Source organism: Nelumbo nucifera, chromosome 3 (assembly GCF_055504915.1).
Source record: "Nelumbo nucifera cultivar China Antique chromosome 3, China Antique-T2T, whole genome shotgun sequence".
Taxonomy (NCBI): domain Eukaryota; kingdom Viridiplantae; phylum Streptophyta; class Magnoliopsida; order Proteales; family Nelumbonaceae; genus Nelumbo; species Nelumbo nucifera.
Window position 1 is genome coordinate 72,029,721 of NC_142651.1, and position 19,239 is coordinate 72,048,959.

The 19,239-nt window shown below is 42.9% G+C and overlaps 1 long non-coding RNA gene across 3 annotated transcripts in view; it reads right to left on the reverse strand.

Annotated features, from left to right (window-relative positions):
* Positions 1-19,239, reverse strand: part of LOC104589709 (uncharacterized) — a 39,538-nt gene that overhangs the window by 8,196 nt on the left and 12,103 nt on the right. For all 3 annotated transcript variants that reach the window (XR_016083584.1, XR_016083583.1, XR_016083582.1), the window contains one exon: positions 3,517-3,615. This is a non-coding gene — a long non-coding RNA (uncharacterized LOC104589709). The remainder of the gene's footprint in view (positions 1-3,516; positions 3,616-19,239) is intronic.

Below are 19,239 nucleotides of genomic sequence, written 5' to 3' on the forward strand. Positions count from 1 at the left end.
CATCTCCCCATTATCCTGCCTCTTCTTTTAGAGCAACTAAAAATATGAGAGCTAAACAATCTTTCCAAACTATCAGGGGAAAGCCATCTGCAAACCAAACAAAGATGAAAACCACTCCCAAATAAAGATAGCAAAAGGATAGGATATTAATAGATGGAAAGCAGACCATACAACTTACATAAGAAGCACCAACTTGGGGACCAACAGTAATTTGGTATTTTCCTCTAAAACAAATCATATGTGTTAATGGAGCCATGATACACTTCCCAACAGAAAGCATCGGCTCCTGGAGGAATAGGCTGAGACCAAATCTCCTTAACAGGGAAAGGAGAAAGAGAGGTGGCTACAAGAGAGTTCAGAAAAGACTTGCAAGAAAATGCCCATGTTTGATTAAGGGCCCACCCACACTCTAGAATCTGAACCACCATCCCCCAAGACCACTGAATTCAACAGGCTAAGCAAAGCAGAAACTCTAGATATTTAAGGTTATCTAAGGTTTCTAGTAAAAACCAGATTCCAATTCAAGCCTGATTAGGATGAGGATGAGCTGATAAAATCACACACAAGTTTTCCTTTAAATCAGAGAGATCAAAGAGAGAATGAAAGACGGAAACCCCCGACCCAGATATCCTCCCAAAACCTAATTCTCTGACCCAAAGACAAGTCATACCTTATGTGAGTGAGGAACACAGGAAGAATGTTGTGGATAGCCTTCCAAGGAGCAGCCAAAGTAGCCCGCATCCCACCCATTGTTAAACCAAATTCTCTGACCCAAAGACAAGTCATACCTTATGTGAGTGAGGAACACAGGAAGAATGTTGTTGATAGCCTTCCAAGGAGCAGCCAAAGTAGCTCTATGCAAGCAACCTGCATCCCACCCATTGTTTGGCAGCCCATGGACTTCTCATTTTCTTTAGGGAAACTCCTGAGCCATTTACTAAACAAAGCCATATATTTCAACTTAACATTTCCAATGCCCAGTCCCCCTTCCTCCTTCAACTACACCACCTTGTCACATCTAACCAAGTGATCTTTCTCCCTTCCACATGTTCCCAAATGAAATCTCTCATAATCTTTTCAGTCCTTACCACTGCTTGGGGCATCCTAAAAACTGACCTGTAGTACACAAGAGATTTGCTAGGGTGGAGTTGATCAATGTAATTCCCCCTCCCAACGAAATATAATTCCCTTTGCAGCTTGCAAGCCTTCTCTCAAACCTTTCCACTACTAGGCATAGTTTCAAGGCATCTAGGCAATTCTAGGCGACACTGGGGCGCTTAGGCGATAAAAATTTTATAATATAAAAAACTGACTTTTGGCTAGTTTCCTAGTTGTAAATACCATTCAGCATGTATGTTAATTGAAAAAATAGCAATTGTCTTTATTAAAAACATTTAAATTTCAAAAATTACAGTGGCATTATTAAAAATTAAATTTACGATATAAAATAAATATTTTAGACTAAGAAATATGGAAATTTCCCTCTTATGTGCTTCTATTGTTTAGCTTTCGCTTAACAAATCTCGTGCATCGCACGGGTCCTGGCTAGTAGAATAATAAACGAACAAACTCTGTGTAGGGCACGAAGGGAAACAAATGGATGTTTGAAATGCCACCAATAAATAATCTAAACAAATTAAAATTCAATGGTTGCAGCTTTGGCAACCAGGGAGCTTCAGGAATGGAAGGAGTTTTCAGAAACAATGGTGTCATCATGTTGACCATGTATTCTTGTACAATCAGGAATAATCACTCACATAGTTGTCAAGGCATCGCCTAGGCGACTAGGCACCCTTGGCTGGGCGCCTCGCCCAAATGCCTTGACTTTTAGCAATTGCCCTTCTAGGCAACTAGGCGCCCACGTAGGTGACTAAGCGCCCGCCTAGGCAACAAAAATGACAAGACGGGCGCCTTTTATAATATCATTTATATTGCTGTATCTTATTAATGTATGTGTTAATACATTTTATTATATGCTATATACATCAATTATACTTTGTTTTAATGTTTTTCTATTGAAATTTAAAAGATCAAAGGGTTTTGAGAAGAGAAAAAGAAAGAAGGAAAAAAAAGAAAGAGGAAAGAAAGAATAGAATAATAAAGTTATTTTTTCTATTCTCTTATTAAATAAAACAGAAACTCCATCCTTGTTTTTTTTTCTATTTTACTTTCCATCTTAAATATTTATCATATAAAGTTGATAACCATCTTTAGCTGCTAATTAATATGATTTTTCTCTATTAAATACTTATTATAGTAGTATTATTTTTCAAAATAATGAAATTAATATATGTAAAAGATTTTTATCTTTTAGATGTGATGATTTGCCCCATTTTTAGAGAAAATTTAATGTTCTTAATAAAGAGAATTGCTATTTTTTCAATTAACATACATGCTGAATGGTATATAAACTAGGAAACTAGCCAAAAGTCAGATTTTTTATTATAAAATTTTTATTGCTTAGGCGACTAGGCGCCCCAGTGTCGCCCAGAATCGCCTAGACGCCTTGGAAACTATGGTCACTCAAAAAGGGTGGAGCTGTTGGCAGTCCTACATGCACTAAGGTTAAGTAAAAGATTTAATGATAGAGATGTGGTGGAACCGTGGAAGGCAACAGTCGACTTATATTGGAATTGCTCACAAATTAAACAAGTTGTGTACGTGAAAATACAGGCATAGGCATATAATGAGAGAACCACATGCTTTAGCTTTGGAAACAAGAACAACTTTCTCTTGCATTAAAAAGGTCTGCTAACAGTTGTCAAATGTATTGGCCAGGCAAGGGCCAATAGAAGTGGATTGTTTAGGGGAGTCATCGCTTAAACAGCAATTGGCATATGTAAACAAAATGAAGAGAGGAAGAAGCAAGAGATAGCCAAATGTAAAAGGGTGCCATTGCACATTGCAATTTGTACTACATTCTTTTTGAACATTAATAAACCTCATTTCAGTTACTGATTTAAAAAATAGAAGGAATTTTGAAGGATGTTCCAATCACTCCCAAAAAATTTGCAGAGACATATTGATTCACTTGGCAATGAGATTGTTGGACAAGATGCAGATGAACATCAAAAGCAACCAGGATGAGATCATTAGACACTAAGATAGACAACTTTCTACATAGTATTTTCCCTTACATGCATATGATAAGGAAACACCTTCTAGTGTAATAGTAAAAAAGGGCATCCCAGAAAACGAGGCTCCCGCCAATGCAGGATCTAGGGAGGGACAGATGTATGTAGCCCTACTCCTGTACATACAGAGCCATTTCCAAGATTTGAACCCTGGTCACCCAGGTCACAATGGAGCAACTAACCGTTGCACCAAGGCCCACCCTCACATCTAGTATAATAGTAAAGCAGTTATATCATTGTATGTTCATGAAATCTATTATTTCCTATTAAAACCAAAACAAATAAAAAATCAAAACTAATATATTCACCAAAAGTGGAAAAATAGTTAGAATACACAAAAAAAAAAAATTAAACAAATAATGGTTCAAGTAATATCACTAACCTCGACCATAGTATCTCGCATGAAATCATATTCAAATCGTTTCAGCTGAAGTTGAAGGACAGGAGGAAAATCAATGAAAAGGACCCCCTTTCTAGCATCCTGAAAGAATCAAATAGTAGTAGTCCCTTTAATAACCATCTTCAAGTAGCATACTTAATCCAATCCAAATGAAAAGAAAAGATAAATAAAAAGATGGTAAATGTCATAATTTTGTGTTCAACTACCAGAATTAAGCATTAAACTAAATCAATTCACATGGCTAAAAGCTAAAAAATTTTATTATTATTTTTAATAAATCACAAGTTATTCAAACAAATCACTGCATCGAAAATTAAGACATTTGTATTTTCTCATTTAATACAATGTAGATTTTTATTTTGATTGGCAAATATAACTAGATAATATCGCATTTCACCACCATCACAACCTATTATCCACCCCCCAAAAAAAAGAATAAAAATGCTCAAACAACCAGAAAAACCTCTACGCAAGGAGGGACTCATAATACAAGAAATTCCAAATGAATACAAGATCATTATAAAGGAGATATAAATTGATTTGTGGGGAAAGCAAGTGTAGGGTACAATATGTGCATGGAGGATTTTGGTTTGAGGCAAGGTTCAAAATATTGCAACGTTGAGGGGGGGTCTCCTTATGTTCAAACACTAAACACCCCCCAACATGTCCATCATTAAAAAACTCAGACAGAAAAAAAAAAAGTTTCAACTATTTGAATCACATTATGTGAAAAAAAAAATGTGCATCATGCATGTCAGTATTTTAAACCATGGTCATGGGAGAAGAATGAAACAAGAGATATAGTTTTAAAATCTGTAACAGCTAATAATATGACAATACTAAAGACATTTTAAAAAGAATGAACATTTAACAACATTTTTTTGATAAATGAACATTTAATAACATTTTTTAATAATAAGAAGAATAAAATAAGGCTTTCATTAAATATAAAAAAGGTTACAATTTCACATGAATGAACACTAAATAGCATTTAAAAGTGGGTCAAACTCAAGTCAAATAGATTTTTCCTTACTACAAGACTAAAATAAATCAGGTGTAAAGACTTGTTATTCCAAAAGGAAAGCTACAAAATGGAAGAAAAATAGAAAAAAAAAAATAGATGCCCAAGAAATGTTTTAAGGACTCACAATTTAAGGGCCCATAATTTGAAAAGGCTAGAAGAACATGGATTGTAGTAGTAACTAGTAAGAAATGATGTAAGGGCTCATAATTTAACAGCACTCATTCGATCCTACCCTCTCTTATCATTCCCATTTGCCCTAGCCTCAAACCAACCTCCTGCCTTCAGTATTCCTTTGTCTTTTAAGGAGACCACTCCTATGCCTAGGAGGGGAGGGGTCTCCTTATGTTCAAACACTAAACACCCCCCAACATGTCCATCATTAAAAAACTCAGACAGAAAAAAAAAGTTTCAACTATTTGAATCACATTATGTGAAAAAAAAATGTGCATCATGCATGTCAGTATTTTAAACCATGGTCATTGGAGAAGAATGAAACAAGAGATATAGTTTTAAAATCTGTAACAGCTAATAATATGACAATACTAAAGACATTTTAAAAAGAATGAACATTTAACAACATTTTTTTGATAAATGAACATTTAATAACATTTTTTAATAATAAGAAGAATAAAATAAGGCTTTCATTAAATATAAAAAAGGTTACAATTTCACATGAATGAACACTAAATAGCATTTAAAAGTGGGTCAAACTCAAGTCAAATAGATTTTTCCTTACTACAAGACTAAAATAAATCAGGTGTAAAGACTTGTTATTCCAAAAGGAAAGCTACAAAATGGAAGAAAAATAGAAAAAAAAAATAGATGCCCAAGAAATGTTTTAAGGACTCACAATTTAAGGGCCCATAATTTGAAAAGGCTAGAAGAACATGGATTGTAGTAGTAACTAGTAAGAAATGATTTAAGGGCTCATAATTTAACAACACTCATTCGATCCTACCCTCTCTTATCATTCCCATTTGCCCTAGCCTCAAACCAACCTCCTGCCTTCGGTATTCCTTTGTCTTTTAAGGAGACCACTCCTACGTAGCCTAGCCACCTCACCTAAACTTTCCATACTGCCCCAAGGTTGGTGTAGATTGGGGTGCAGTTCTCTTAACAGTGTGCGTCGTCCTTTCTTCGCACTTCCATAACTAGCTGAAGGTTTTAATCTCCATGTTCTCTATGCCTATCTTGTAGGCAGGTTGCATGCATTGCACGCATTGTTTGACAAAACTCTTATCGGTAACATGTTCGTCGAAAACAGAGTGGGTCAATTTTTGAAATCGCATCACGTAAGCTAGAAGATCTTCTCCCGTATGTCCCGTATGTTGCTCCATGTTGTGTAGGTCGGCCATTGTTAGCCTCCACTCCAAGGTGAACCATTTTGACAAAAACCTTTTGGCCAACTCCACCCACAAGTCAATGCTATCCACGGTGAGGTTAACGAACCAGGTGTATGTCGGCCCTGTCAAGGACTTAGAGAACTCTCTGACTTTCAAGTATTCGTCGAAAGCAAAGAACCCAAGGACATCATCAAATTTGTTCACATGCTTTGGTGGGCTTCCTTTCTGCCTGTCGTACTGTGACCACTGTTGGGGAGGGACATAACCAACAAGATATAAGGTTTATAGAGGATCCTGTTAGAGTAGGGCTTTTGTAGGACAAGTGAGGACTGGGCTCGGCTTTGACTCTCCGCCATCAGTCCTTGGACATACTCCTTTAATTTGTCGCGATTAAGTGGTGACTCTGTTATTGGGTCAATCTGAGGGGTTGTCCGATGGTGGGTTGACTGGTCTGTACGGGTACATGGTTGACTCTGGTGGGTTGCTCAACACAATGGGGTTTAAATTGGTGGAATGGAGGCTGGTGGGGACAGATGCAGGAGGAGCGGCTAGGGTGAAAGGGGACTGTTCAGTTCTGGCCGTTTGCTGGAGGAGAAGTTGCAGAGTGGCCCTCATCTCCTATTGCATATGCTCTAAGTGATCAAAATGGGTCTCAAACTCGTAGACCTTGTTTGAGAGTATTTCGACATCAACCTATTCAGTTGACTGCACACCATACTGGTCCTTAACTTTTGGGTTAACATTCTCCTTAGTGTTGTCATGCTCTTCAGGGATGAGAGAGAGGTTAATCCTACAAGCAACCATCCTCTGTGATTAAGGAACTAACCAAAGATTCTAATGTAAGTGTGGTGGTGAGGTTACGTACGAGGGTCTCCTTGAAGGACAAAGGAAGACTAGGTGCAGGAGGTAGGCAAAAGGCTATGGTAAATAAGAATGATAAGATAATGATTTTGTTATGAAATGGACCCCTATTTATCGGGAGAGATCTCGAGGTCCCGAAAGGAAGGAGCCAAAAGCATTTGATTCCCTCTGGGAAAGGGAATGTTAGATTTGTTGCCAATTTGTCAAGGAACACTACTAGGGTTTCACTACGTGTTTCACAAGATATCTCAAGGATGGACTTTCCTTTCCTTTCATAATTTGCGTGTGCTACTTCATTTCGTGACCCTTTTAACCGACGTGGTGTGAATGACATCATTATTTACCTGGCGCGCCCTTATTAGGCTCACAGAGCGTCCCATCACACACGTGTTTCTAGCATTTATTCCTAGTTCGCAGTAGTTATGCACTTATCGTGGTTCTATAATAACTTTGAAGCTCGTCATAGATCTGCATGTGTGCAAAGCTCATCACAAGTCTGTGTTTGCAGGTTTATGCGGGCCAAAGATCATCACGACCCATTTTAGGTATGATTTTATCGCAATCATGCGATGAGTTCATAACTCATCGCAAATGTGTGATGAGTTATGGACTCATCACAGGAATTTATGTGGTATTAATTCGACACCCTTCATGCTCTATTGGTTTGAGTGACCACTATGTACCTATAGACATTGCTGCACTTTTGTCACTTCCAGTTGGTAGGGCGGTGTCTTCCCATCATTTGCAGTTTACGGAGTTCGTCCCTACTAACCCATCTAATCTTTGTGCGGACTTGATGAAGGAAGTCCAAGATTTCAAATCTTAGGTGGACGAGTCGACTGCCCGTGGGAAGATGCCAATAACCAAGGTGGCATTATGGTCTGAAGGGGAGTTAACCTGTGTCACCTTGCAGCTTTTGTTCTCTATGTGGCATTTCGTTTTTTGTTCCCAAGTACCCCGGATTATGGCTTACGCACAGTGTTGATTCCCCTTATTATTATTGCTGCTGGCGATCATCAACTATCGCTGGACTCCATGTTTTTGGGTTATCTATTTTACTAGATGGATGACATTTACCATCAGATTGGATCCTAGCTACAAGCAGCGCTGAAACTATGTTTTTTCCCCCTTTTTGTTCATGTTCTCCTGCAAGCGTCTACAACTAAGTGTTACCCCTCGTCGTTTGTCCCCAATGACTATTGCCATCCCTACTCTAGAGGGGGGGCTTGTACGAGGAGTCCGCAATTCAATGCCATTCTACATTGGTGTCAATGTCCTTGAGGACGACGACCAACAATGCACTGTGGAAGCTGATAGCTCTCTTGCCCTTGTGGCTCGTCTTGTGCTATGTATGGCCTGGTGTCGTTGTGTATCTTGATCGAGTTGGCGAGGCGCAGGTGGCAGCTTACCATCCTGACCAGCTTCTCCAATAGTTCGGATATGATGGTATGGGCTCGCAGTTTCTGAGATATTTTGGTGAGGATGTGTTTTGGAGACGTCGGAATGTGCTGGCGTTTCCAAATGTCTCCCGATTCCCTATCGCAGGTTTCGAGAGGGTCAAGCAGTGCGAGTCCTTGCACTTAACATATATGTGCTCATTGTTCGGTGGGATGCAGAAGTTTATGGCTGCAAATCCCCATCCTCGTCACGTCATGGCTCTTCCTCCGACCGGGTCATGCAGCGGAGCAGAGGCGAGAAGAGGTCCCTTCCCAGCTAGGTTCTTCATCGGTGATAGCAGAGGAGTGCGAGTTTATGGGCGTTGTTCAGAAAGGTAAGAGTCTTGCCATCGAGGAGGGTGAAGGCAGCCGACCCCTTGCATCTAAGAAGTTTAGGACGACAAGGGTGCCTCGCTTTTTCTGGCTGTCAATACCAGGGGAGGTTCGTGAAACCAGGTCCGACGTTGCATCATCTTGGGCTGAGGAGCACCAATTTAGGGGTTCTCCATGGGACCACATTGAGGAGGTTGTACAAGATCCTCTAGATGCAGAATCAGTGCAGTCTGCAATGCAAGTTCCTTCTGGAAAAGTTGTTTTTGTTCCTGTCGCCAGTGGGTGGGTAAAGAAGCTTGCTCCCCGTCCTCGTAGGAGGGAGTCTAAGAGGGTTAGTTTGGTAAGTTTATACAATTTTTGCAATGTGTTTAGGTTACTATTTCTTTTACTATGTGTGCTAACTTGCACTATTTTTACAGTCCATTGTACTGAAGCGGGTGGAGGTCAGTGAGACTCACCCCGAGGTTTAAATTTCACAAGTCCCGCCTGAGGGCATTGTGGGTGAGAAAGATATGTGTCGTTTAGATATTTATTTGATGTTCCATTGTTCTTTATTTCCTTACACTAATTGCATCTTGTTTGTTCTACCGCGGGGAGTTCTCAATGTCAACATTTCTGATGTGGTAGTTTCGCCTGTTATTAGGTGTTTGGTGCAAGAGTTGAAGTCTCTTCAACTCCCTCTTGAGGGGCAGGAAGCAACTGAGGAGCGTCCCATCGGCTTGGGAGATGCCAAGGCCGATGAGAAGGGGAATGTTGGTGACTCTGCATCGGTTGCTCCTGCGCGAGAAAAAGAAACTCCTATGGGAGTCCGATGGGTCATAATGAGGGTGTCCAAGGGGATCAACCAACAGTTACAATGCCAAGGCATCACTTTGGGAGTCCGATGGATGTGAATCATTGACCCAGGAGCTAGACATTGTTTCAGAGCAGCCCACTAAGGAATAGCAAGAGTAGAAACCTATTGTTGTTTTGCCTGAGCAGGTGTGTAAAGCTACGGTGCCGGAATCTCATCATGAAGAGGAACCTGTAACCAGTAGCCATGTGGAGATTGCAGTTTGTGGAGATGTATTAGTAGTGCTTCCCTAACATTCTAAGTTTTCGACGGTTTAACCTGTAAACTTGGAGAGTCAGTCTAAAAGTGATCTTATGGATGTTGAGATATCATCACCGCCCGAGGCTCTATCACATGACGAAGAGCTTGCATTGGTGCACTGGGAGCTTCAAGAATACTATAAAAAGCATGATGTCGTGCCTCTTGGCTACTACGTCATAGATCTAGTCTCTATTCAATGTCTTCGCAGACACGAGAAGTACTTTTTTCAAGCTTTGTAGCGAAGATCGCAACTCTAATCATTCAGAAAGATTGGCTACCATCTGGTGACATCCCTCCGGTTGTTATAGGGACATCATTGAATATGATAGCGACAGTGATGAATTGCATCATGAACCAATCCATAGATGAGCTTTCATGGTCTGGGTTTGCCCACTAGCTGAGGACTTGTGAGTCATTTTCTGCTCTGGGCTTCAAGATGGACCATATCAAGGAGAGGGTGGTTCATCTGGCCCACGTATTTTGGAAGGTTGGTTACAAGGAGTCCCATCCCTTAACTATTGAAGCTTTAAAAGAGATTCGTCAGCGCCTCAAGGTTGTCGAATCGAATCTAGCGAAGGCCACAGAAAAGTTAGACGCCCTACTTGACGAGTGTGCTCACCAAAGGAAGGTAGTATCGTAGTATGAAATGGAGCTAAAGGAGCTTTTAGAGATTGAAATGCAAAGGCAACGTTTGGCAAAGATCGCCCATATGAGGAGCAAGTGGTATGCTGATTGAGATGTATATGTAACATTATATCATGTAAAAAAACATTGGGATTTTTTAATGAAAGAGAATTTGGTTTTATTTTTGTGTAATTTGATTTCTCCTTAAAGTTTTGCTAATTGTGGCCCCTTTTGGTTTTTATAACGCATGAGGCAAGAGCAGCAGTGTTAATGGGTCTATCAGGTTGAATGCAACACCAATAGACCCTTTTGGGCAGAGCGAGATGCCAGTAGGCCATTTGGGCTCACAATAGTTTGTAACCAGTCTGAAACAATTCAAAGGTAATATTTGACATAAACAATTTAACCTACAGGAACCAAGCTTAATACAACTCTAATAACAATTTTCAAAGTTAGAGAAACCCATGATATTTAGACAAATTAGGAAATCCACTCAACCCCTTTAAAAAATGAAACCGGTCCTAATCAAATCAAAACAAAGCCAAGAAACACAGATCAATCCAAACAATCGCACCGTTTAAACAACCTAAAACAATTCAAAGCTTCTACCTGACATAGTCAACTAAACCGATAAGTATCATGCATATTACAAGTCTACAACCACTATTTTACCTTATAAAAACCCATCATATCTAGATATAAGATAAATCCACTCACTCAGCAACATTTTGCATAGATGGTAGCCAAATTGATTTCTCGTGTCTGCGAAGTTACATTTGTTTGGAAAATATCGGGTTGTTTCAAATTGATTTCAGCAACATTTTGCATAGATTGTCTTCTTTCATTAATGTTTCGATAGTTTTGGCTGGATTTGTTAAATTATATGGATAACTTCTTACTAGGCATCTGCTATTTGTCTGAGAAAGTGGATTTATCTTATATAGATATTGATGTAGCACAATCCGGTCACTCCTAGCTGGCGCTCGCGTGGCTCCTGAGATGTACCTGAAACGAGAAGGAGGAAGAACTCCTGGGGGGTTTCCCGGCGGGAACGCTCCGATGCTTAAGTTAGTACTATGTGCAAGAAGCTAAAAGAGAGTGAACACTAAGAGTGCAGGTTGTGCTAGCTATTCCAGATACATTGTTCCTTGAGGATAAGTTCCTTATAGCTGAATTCCGTTGCTCTGGGCCCTCTGACTTCTGACAGGGCAGGTATAACCGCCACTGTCAGTCTGCCACAGCCGTTATAGGCAGGGCTGAGGTGGCACGCGCGGGGCCGTCGTGCAGGATACGTGTTTGTCAGGTGTGGGACGCCTTTCTAAAGGTGGCAGGCGCGGCGAGGGGACATGCTTGCAATTCGCAGGTTTGTCGGGTACGATGGTCGGGCAGGAAGCCCTCCTACGGTATACCGAGCTATTCTCCTGCGAATCGCCCTAAGCTGGGCCGTCCCTTGAGTGACGGGCTGTCTGCAGCCAGTTATGCCGAGCTAGCCGACCCGAGGTCTTTGTGCCTCGGGGCGTCCGAAGAAGAATCGGTGCGTTCTTGCTTGGAAGTGGCCCGAGGTCCATTGGGAGGAGCTCGGGTCTCAAAAGGGGACAGGGTGCCCCGAACTCGGGACCCCCCGAAGTGCCTTAACCCCGGGGAGGAGGTGCGGGCGAGGCGGCTTTCGGCAAGTAGTTTACCTGCCGAGTTGCCGTGTTGAACTCAGTTGGACCTCCCCACCGAGTTGTGCTCACGTCCGTTGTGCTGTCATGCTGAGTCACTGTTTGAGCTAGGTCACGCCTACGTGTACCTGAGCTACGAGGTCGGGCCAAATCTCCCTCCATCAATTGCCCCCCACTCCCTGCGTTGGCGGCGGTGACCCAGCGCAGGGAGGTCATGACGCGCTGGGTGGATTTGGCGTCGGTGTTTTGTGCTGCGTTGTCGCGCGTTCCTTCCAGTTGTACCAGTCTAACGCCTGGCTTGACCAAAAAGGGATTCGAGTCGCGTCCGGGTTACGCGCGAACTTCACGCGACTTGGACTTCACGGACGTCAAGAATGCGCTAAATCATTTTCGCCTCGAAGAGCCCGCGGTTGCGGCTATAAATAGGGGGTCCCTTGGCCATTTTCTTCACCACAAAGCTTTCATCGTTAGCGTTTGAGCTCGCGCCAGGGGTTTCTTAGCTCGGGTCCTCCAGTTTGTTCTGTTCTTCCAGTCTGGTTGCGTTTCCTTGGTGAGTCCTCCCGAGCTCCCTTTTCCCTTCTAGTTCGCTTCTTTCTGTTAGTCCGGTATGTCATCTAGTGTAGACAGTTTCATCGACGAGCCCGAGGTAGGTACCTCGGCTCGGGATGTCCCCTCTGCTACCCAGCCATCCGAAGTACGGGTGGCTTCGGGTCATCTGGCGTCTACCTCCCACCGAGGTCGGGAACCAGATCAGTTCGGGCCCTCCATAATGACCTCGGAGAGGCTTCAGAACCTCATACAGAGGTTTCGCCTCCCTTCCGAGTACTCATATAGTCTTCCCACTAGCAACTTCCCATGGGAGCACGGTCCCAACGAGATCGTGATCTTCAGGGAGCAACTGATAGCCGGGCTCAGACTTCCACTTCACCCTTTAATTGTTGAGGTGTTGGTACACTTTAACATTACCCTGGACCAACTCCACCCGAACTCCATAGGAATGTGGTGGCATCCATTTCTCTTTGTTTTGACCGTTCCCTTTCCATAGATTTAGATGTTCTTAGTACAATCTTGGCTATAAAGAAGAGCGCTTCAGGCGCTCTCCCCGGGCATAGGCGGTCTTACTACCTGTCCCCCCCGCCCGGGTTTTAAACTCATGCACAAGCTCCCGAGCAAAGTCCCAGCTTGGAAGCGGGACTACTTCGTAGTCCGGAGCAGCACGGGATGGCCCTTCCCCACCGATTGGAGGATAGCCGTTCAAGACCCTGGTGTCATCCTGGATGGGAAGACCAAGAAGGAGCTCCAGTCACTGGCTAAGCTCGGGTTGCATTATAATGACCACTTTTGAGGAGAAGCTCGTCCGAGCGAGCTTGAGTCCGGGTAGGTTTTTTCCACTTCGGCTTTTCCGCTCATATATTAGCTTCGGGTTACTGATGTCATATTTCACCGCAGGTCCCATGGAGGCAGAAAAGATAGACAACCAGAAGCTCTTCCACCAGATGAAGAGGAAGAAGCGCGTGGCGAAGAAGGCGTGCGTTGGGTCCCCGCAAGCTTCAGTCGAACCTCGACTTTCGCAGACTTCTGCTTCAGGGCCCGAGGTGGCAGCCGTGCCCGTCATCGACTTGGTAGAGGGGGCTGTGCCTTCAGGGCCCGAGGTGATGGCGGAACCTGCTGTTAAGCCCGCCGAGCCCGTTGCCGAGCCCACCCGACTTGCCAGAGAAAGCGTTGCCGAGGCCAACGCCATTGCTGCCGAGGCTCACCTTGCCGGCGCTGCCGCCGAGACCTCCGAGAGTTCCACTCACAATGTGGAGATGACGGCTTCCAACTCAGAGGGTCAGGGGAGCCAAATCGTCCTAAACCCCCAATGCAGCCTGAAGAAGAGTGAGCTGGCTTCATACTCGGGGGAGGTCTGCGAGTGGGCCGAACTCACTCCTAGTCAGCTCGGCGCCCGAGCTGCCACTCATACTATGGTGGTGAGTCCCCCTTCTCTCTACCGCCCTTTTTTTTTGTGGTCTCCCTCTTACCCGGTTCTCCTTTTTGTAGGTGAACTCCGCCATTTGCGCCTTGACCCTCCAATCAGAGCGACATCTGAGGCGAGCTCTGAAGGCTGAGGAATCATCTCGTGCAATCCATACTGAGTTGAGGGCAGCTCGTTGTCAGGTTCACCGCTTGGAGAGCGATGCCTCGGCTCAAAAGAGTTTCATCGAGGTGTTACTGTCAGAGAAGGGAGTGCTGGCTCGAGATAAAGATAAGTTGAGGGCCGAAGTGAACGGTCTCAAGGTCAGTCAAGAGGCCTTAGGGCTCGAGGTGAGCAGCCTCAAGGCTGAGCGGGATGCTCTGAGGCTCGAGGTACAAGGCCTCAAGGAAGCGAAGAGGAAACTGGAGCACGAAGTGGGGTACCTCTAGGAGGATATAAGGGAGAAGATTGTAATCTTCGAAGGTGCTCTTGAGGAGGCCAAGACCCAGGCCGTCATTGACTACGTCAACTCTTCGAGATTCAACGATGTGATGACGGAGGCCTATCGTAAGGGCTTCAAGCTCAGTCGGTGGCTGATCAGGCACCTCTACCCCGAGCTGGACACGAGTGCCATTACTACTTCGCGGATTACTGATGACATCGTGCGTCAGTCAAAAGACAAAATCGATTCCGAGGATGAAGGTCCCGAAGATGGAGCAGAGGATGCCAGTCCAGACACTGTCTCCGAGGGGGTCCCTAATAGAGGCGGCGAGCCCCCAAAGTAGTTTGCCCTTTATATTTGCAACTTAATCTTTTCCCTTTCTGAACTGTGAATGTACTATCCTGAGCCTTTGAGCTCGGGTAAAAACTCTTTACCTGAACTCTCTTTTTAATGAAATACAGTTTCTTTCGAGTATCTCTGAGTGCGAAAATACTTCTAAGTGTGAGTGGACTTCAAGCTGGTCAATTTAATGTATAGGTTACCCGAGCTGTCAAGCCACTGAGCTGGCGCTAAGGGTAACTAAGTGAAGTTGTGTTACTTCGAGTCGCGCAGGTTAACCTGGACTATCGGGTTACCGAGCTGAGCGAGAACAGCAAGGGTATAGGCACCGTAGGGTTCATACCCGAGCTGTCTTTCCCTTAAGGGTTAGAGATAACCAGGTTTTTGTTAGTTTGCCATGCCGAAGTGGCAGCTGGGGCTTTCTTGTGACCCTTAGGCTTAAGAAGGGACCCGTAGTCTGTTCTTGGATTTCACCTAGGCCAAAGTGGTGACTGGGGTCTTCTTGCGGCCCTTAGGCTTAGGGAGGGACCCGTAGTCCGCTCCTGGGTTTTACCCAGGCCGAGGTGGCAACTGGGGTCTTCTTATGGCCCTTAGGCTCTAGGAGCGATTCGTAGTCCACTCTTCTTACCCTTACTTTCGCCCGTGCCGAAGAGACGGCTGGGTCTTATGTGCCGAGGTCATGTTAGCTCGGTATTCTGGCCCTTAGGCTTAGGGAGTAGTCCAGCTATCAACACCTCGTACTCCACTTCATTCTTAGATGCCGCGAACTCGAAGCGTAGCGCGTACTCCAGTTTCGTGCCACTTGGGCCGTGCAGAACTATTCCGGCTCCGCTGCCCTGCTGGTTTGAAGAGCCATCTACGTGAAGGATCCAGGGCTCTTCATCCCAGCTCGGGTTTGGCCGAACTAGGAGAGATGTCACATTGGTTACTACCTCACGGGGCTCGGACTCGACCGGCCTGGGAGCTTTGGGATCACCTGAATTGGGAGTCTCATGCTTAACCGGCCTGGGGGCTTCAGAGCTGAATGTGCACTCAACGATGAAATCTGCCAAAGGCTTGGGCCTTATTGGCAGTTCGCGGCTTGTACTGGAGATCGTACTTACTGAGCTCAACGGCCCACTTCGTTAACCGACCAGAGACCTCGGGCTTCAGTAAGACTTGCCTCAGGGGTTTGTCAGTGAGAATGATAACAGTGTGAGCCTGAAAGTACGAGTGGAGCTTCCGAGCTGCAATTACCAGTGCGTACGCTAGCTTTTCTATCTTCGGGTATCTCGTCTCTGCTCCCTGCAATACTTTACTAACATAATAGATGGGTCGTTGGACCCGATCTACTTCCTTTATTAGTACCGAACTGACCACTTTGTCGCTCGCCGAGAGGTACAGTTCTAAAACGTCGCCCTCCTCGGGCTAGGTTAAGATCGGCACACTAGCGAGGTATTTCTTAAGCTCGTCAAACGCGAGTTGACAATCTCGGGTCCACTCGAACCCTTTGCTCCTGATTGCCTTAAAGAACGGCAGACAGCGGTCCGCCGATTTGGACATGAAGCGGCTCAGGGCGGCTATGCGACCATTCAACCTCTGAACCTCCTTCAACTTACGGGGTGGTCTCATGTCTAAGATGGCCTTAACCTTATCCAAGTTGGCTTCAATGCCGCGCCGGTTAACGATGTATCCTAGGAATTTATCCGAAGTCACACCGAACACACACTTGTTTGGATTCAATCTCATGTTAAACTTACGCAAAATTTCAAAAACAGAATGCAAGTCTTGTATTAATTCATGTGAGAATTGGGTTTTGACGACCATGTCGTCTACATAGAATTCTACTTTTCTGTCGATTAACGACGCAAACAATTTATTTACAAGCTTTTGAAAGGTTGCCCTTGCGTTTTCAACCCGAAGGGCATAACCTTGTAATAGTATAGGCCGAATTCCGTGATGAAGGCAGTCTTTTCTTCGTCCTCCGGGTCCATCTTGATCTGGTTATAGCCCGAATAGGCGTCCAAGAAGCTTAGCAACTCATGCCCTGAGGTTGCGTCCACCAAACGGTCGATTCTGGGGAGCGGGAAGCAGTCTTTCGAGCAAGCCCGGTTCAGGTTGGTGTAGTCGACGCACATGCGCCACTTGCCGTTGGCTTTCTTTACTAGGACAGGGTTGGCTACCCAGCTCGGGTATTGGACTTCTCTTATGAAGTTCGCTGCGAGGAGCTTCTCGACTTCCTCATTGACCGCTTTCCACCATTCCGGGGCTAGGTTGCGTTTCTTCTGTCTAACAGGCCTAACTACAGGATCAGTGTTCAGATTGTGAGTTATGAGTTCGGGGTCTATACTGAGCAGCATATTTAGATATGCCAAATATCTTATTTCTACTCTAAACTTCATCACTTTAACCAACACTTTAAACTCACTTTAACCAACAAAAACCAATCTTATTTCTACTCTAAACTCACTAACTTAAACAAGGCCAGCATATTTAGATAAAGTAGAAAATTAACTCAATTCCTTTATAAGATTAAAACAGACCTATTAAACGAACCATATCTTGATAAACTAAATCCACTCACTCAAAATTATAAGTTCTACAAAAAACCATACAAATAGATTCAAACTAATCCCCACTGGCCGCATAAATGTCCTTATATCAAACGAACTCTCCCAATTTTCTAACAAGCATATAAAAAGGTTTCATTATTCAAATCCATAATTATTCAAACAACTTATAATCACTCAAACTGAAGGTTATATTAAAAGCCAAAGGATATTATCAAATTATCAATTGCAACTTAGAAACGAATCCAAATCGAATCCATTACAACAGGGCCCAAACGAATCCAAACATGGCCAATGCAAAAGTAGAAACTATACAACCACACAATGCTAGCCCAATATGTCATTCAGTAACCAATCCAATCAAAGATACCAAGACATTGCCAAATCAAAACCATCGAAGCAAGAACATAGCTAAAATCATTCCAAACAACCCAAGATTATCAAAACCGACCTACCAATCAAGACAGAGATAAATCAAACTCAACAAAATTGTAACTAAATGCTAACAATTTTATAGTACTCACTTTCAACGAAACCTCTCAGCAAACCTCTCAACGAATCAAACTTACCAAGATAAAATAGAAAAACAATCAACCCGTTTAAATAGGAAACCCAGACCTACTAAAACAAACCAATGAACTTGGATCAATCCAAACAATACCTAGTAAGCGGTCTATAAGAATTCAAAGGAAGTATTTCACATAAACAATTTAACCTACAAGAACCAGGTTTAATACAACTCTATAATCATGATATTCAAAATTAAAGAAACCCATCATATTTAGATAAATTAGGAAATCAACTCAACTCATTTAGAAAATCAAACCAGTCCTACACAAATCAAAGCGAAGCCAAGAAACAAAGATCAATCCAAAGAATCACACCTTTTAAAAAACCTAAAACAACTCAAAGTAGAAGCCTGTCATAGTCAACTCAACCGATAATAATGAAGCGTATTGCAACTCTAAAGACACTATTCTACCTTAAACGAACCCATCATACAGATAAGATAAATCCACTCACTCAGACTTATAACAGAAGCCTGGTAAGAAGTAATCCACATTATTTAACAAATCCAACCTAAACTATCAAGACAATAACTAAAGAAGACCATCTATGCAAAAAGTAGCTGAAATCAACATAAAACAAACCAAGATTATCCAAACAAATGTAACCTATCATGACAAAGCCAAATTAAAGACAACAAAGATGAAAGTAGATGCAGACAATTTTTAGGACTCACTTACAAACCCACCGATACAGATACAAATGAAACCGACTCAACATAGACAAACCCATCTGGTAAACATCGATTATTGCTAAGGTTAATCAAACCATTCAATGAAATCCCACAAAATTGAGTCTGGTCAAACCTGAAGAACCAATTATGCATTATTGAAAACTAACCAAGTCCTCGCCAACCAACCAATCATCAACCAAATTTATACCCACTAACAAACACTAAACTCCCATTACTAACTTAACCGAATCCAACATACCTAGATAGAGTAGGAAATCAACTCAACTCATTTAAAAAGGAAATTGAGACTTACTCAAACAAACCAATAAAACAGGATCAATCCAAACAATTCCTACTAAACGGTCTATAAGAATTCAAAGGAAAAGCTTGACAAAATCAATTTAACCTATGGGAACTAGGCTTAACACAACTCTAATCACGATATTCTCAATTAAACAAATCCATCATATTTAGAGAAAATGGGAAATCTAAACAACTACATTAGAAAATGAAACCGGTCCTACTCAAATCAAAGGAAATCCAAAAAACAATGATCAATCCAAACAATTGCACCGTTTAAACAAACTAAACAACTCAAAGCAAAAACCTGACATAGTCACTCAACCGATAAGAATCAAGCGTATTACTACTTTAATGTCACTATTCTACTTTAAACGAACCCATCATATCTAGATAATTCCACTCACTCGGACTTATAACAGAAGTCTGGTATGAAGCTATCCACATTATTTAACTAATCCAGCGTAAACTATCGATACATTAACTAAAGAAGACCATCTACG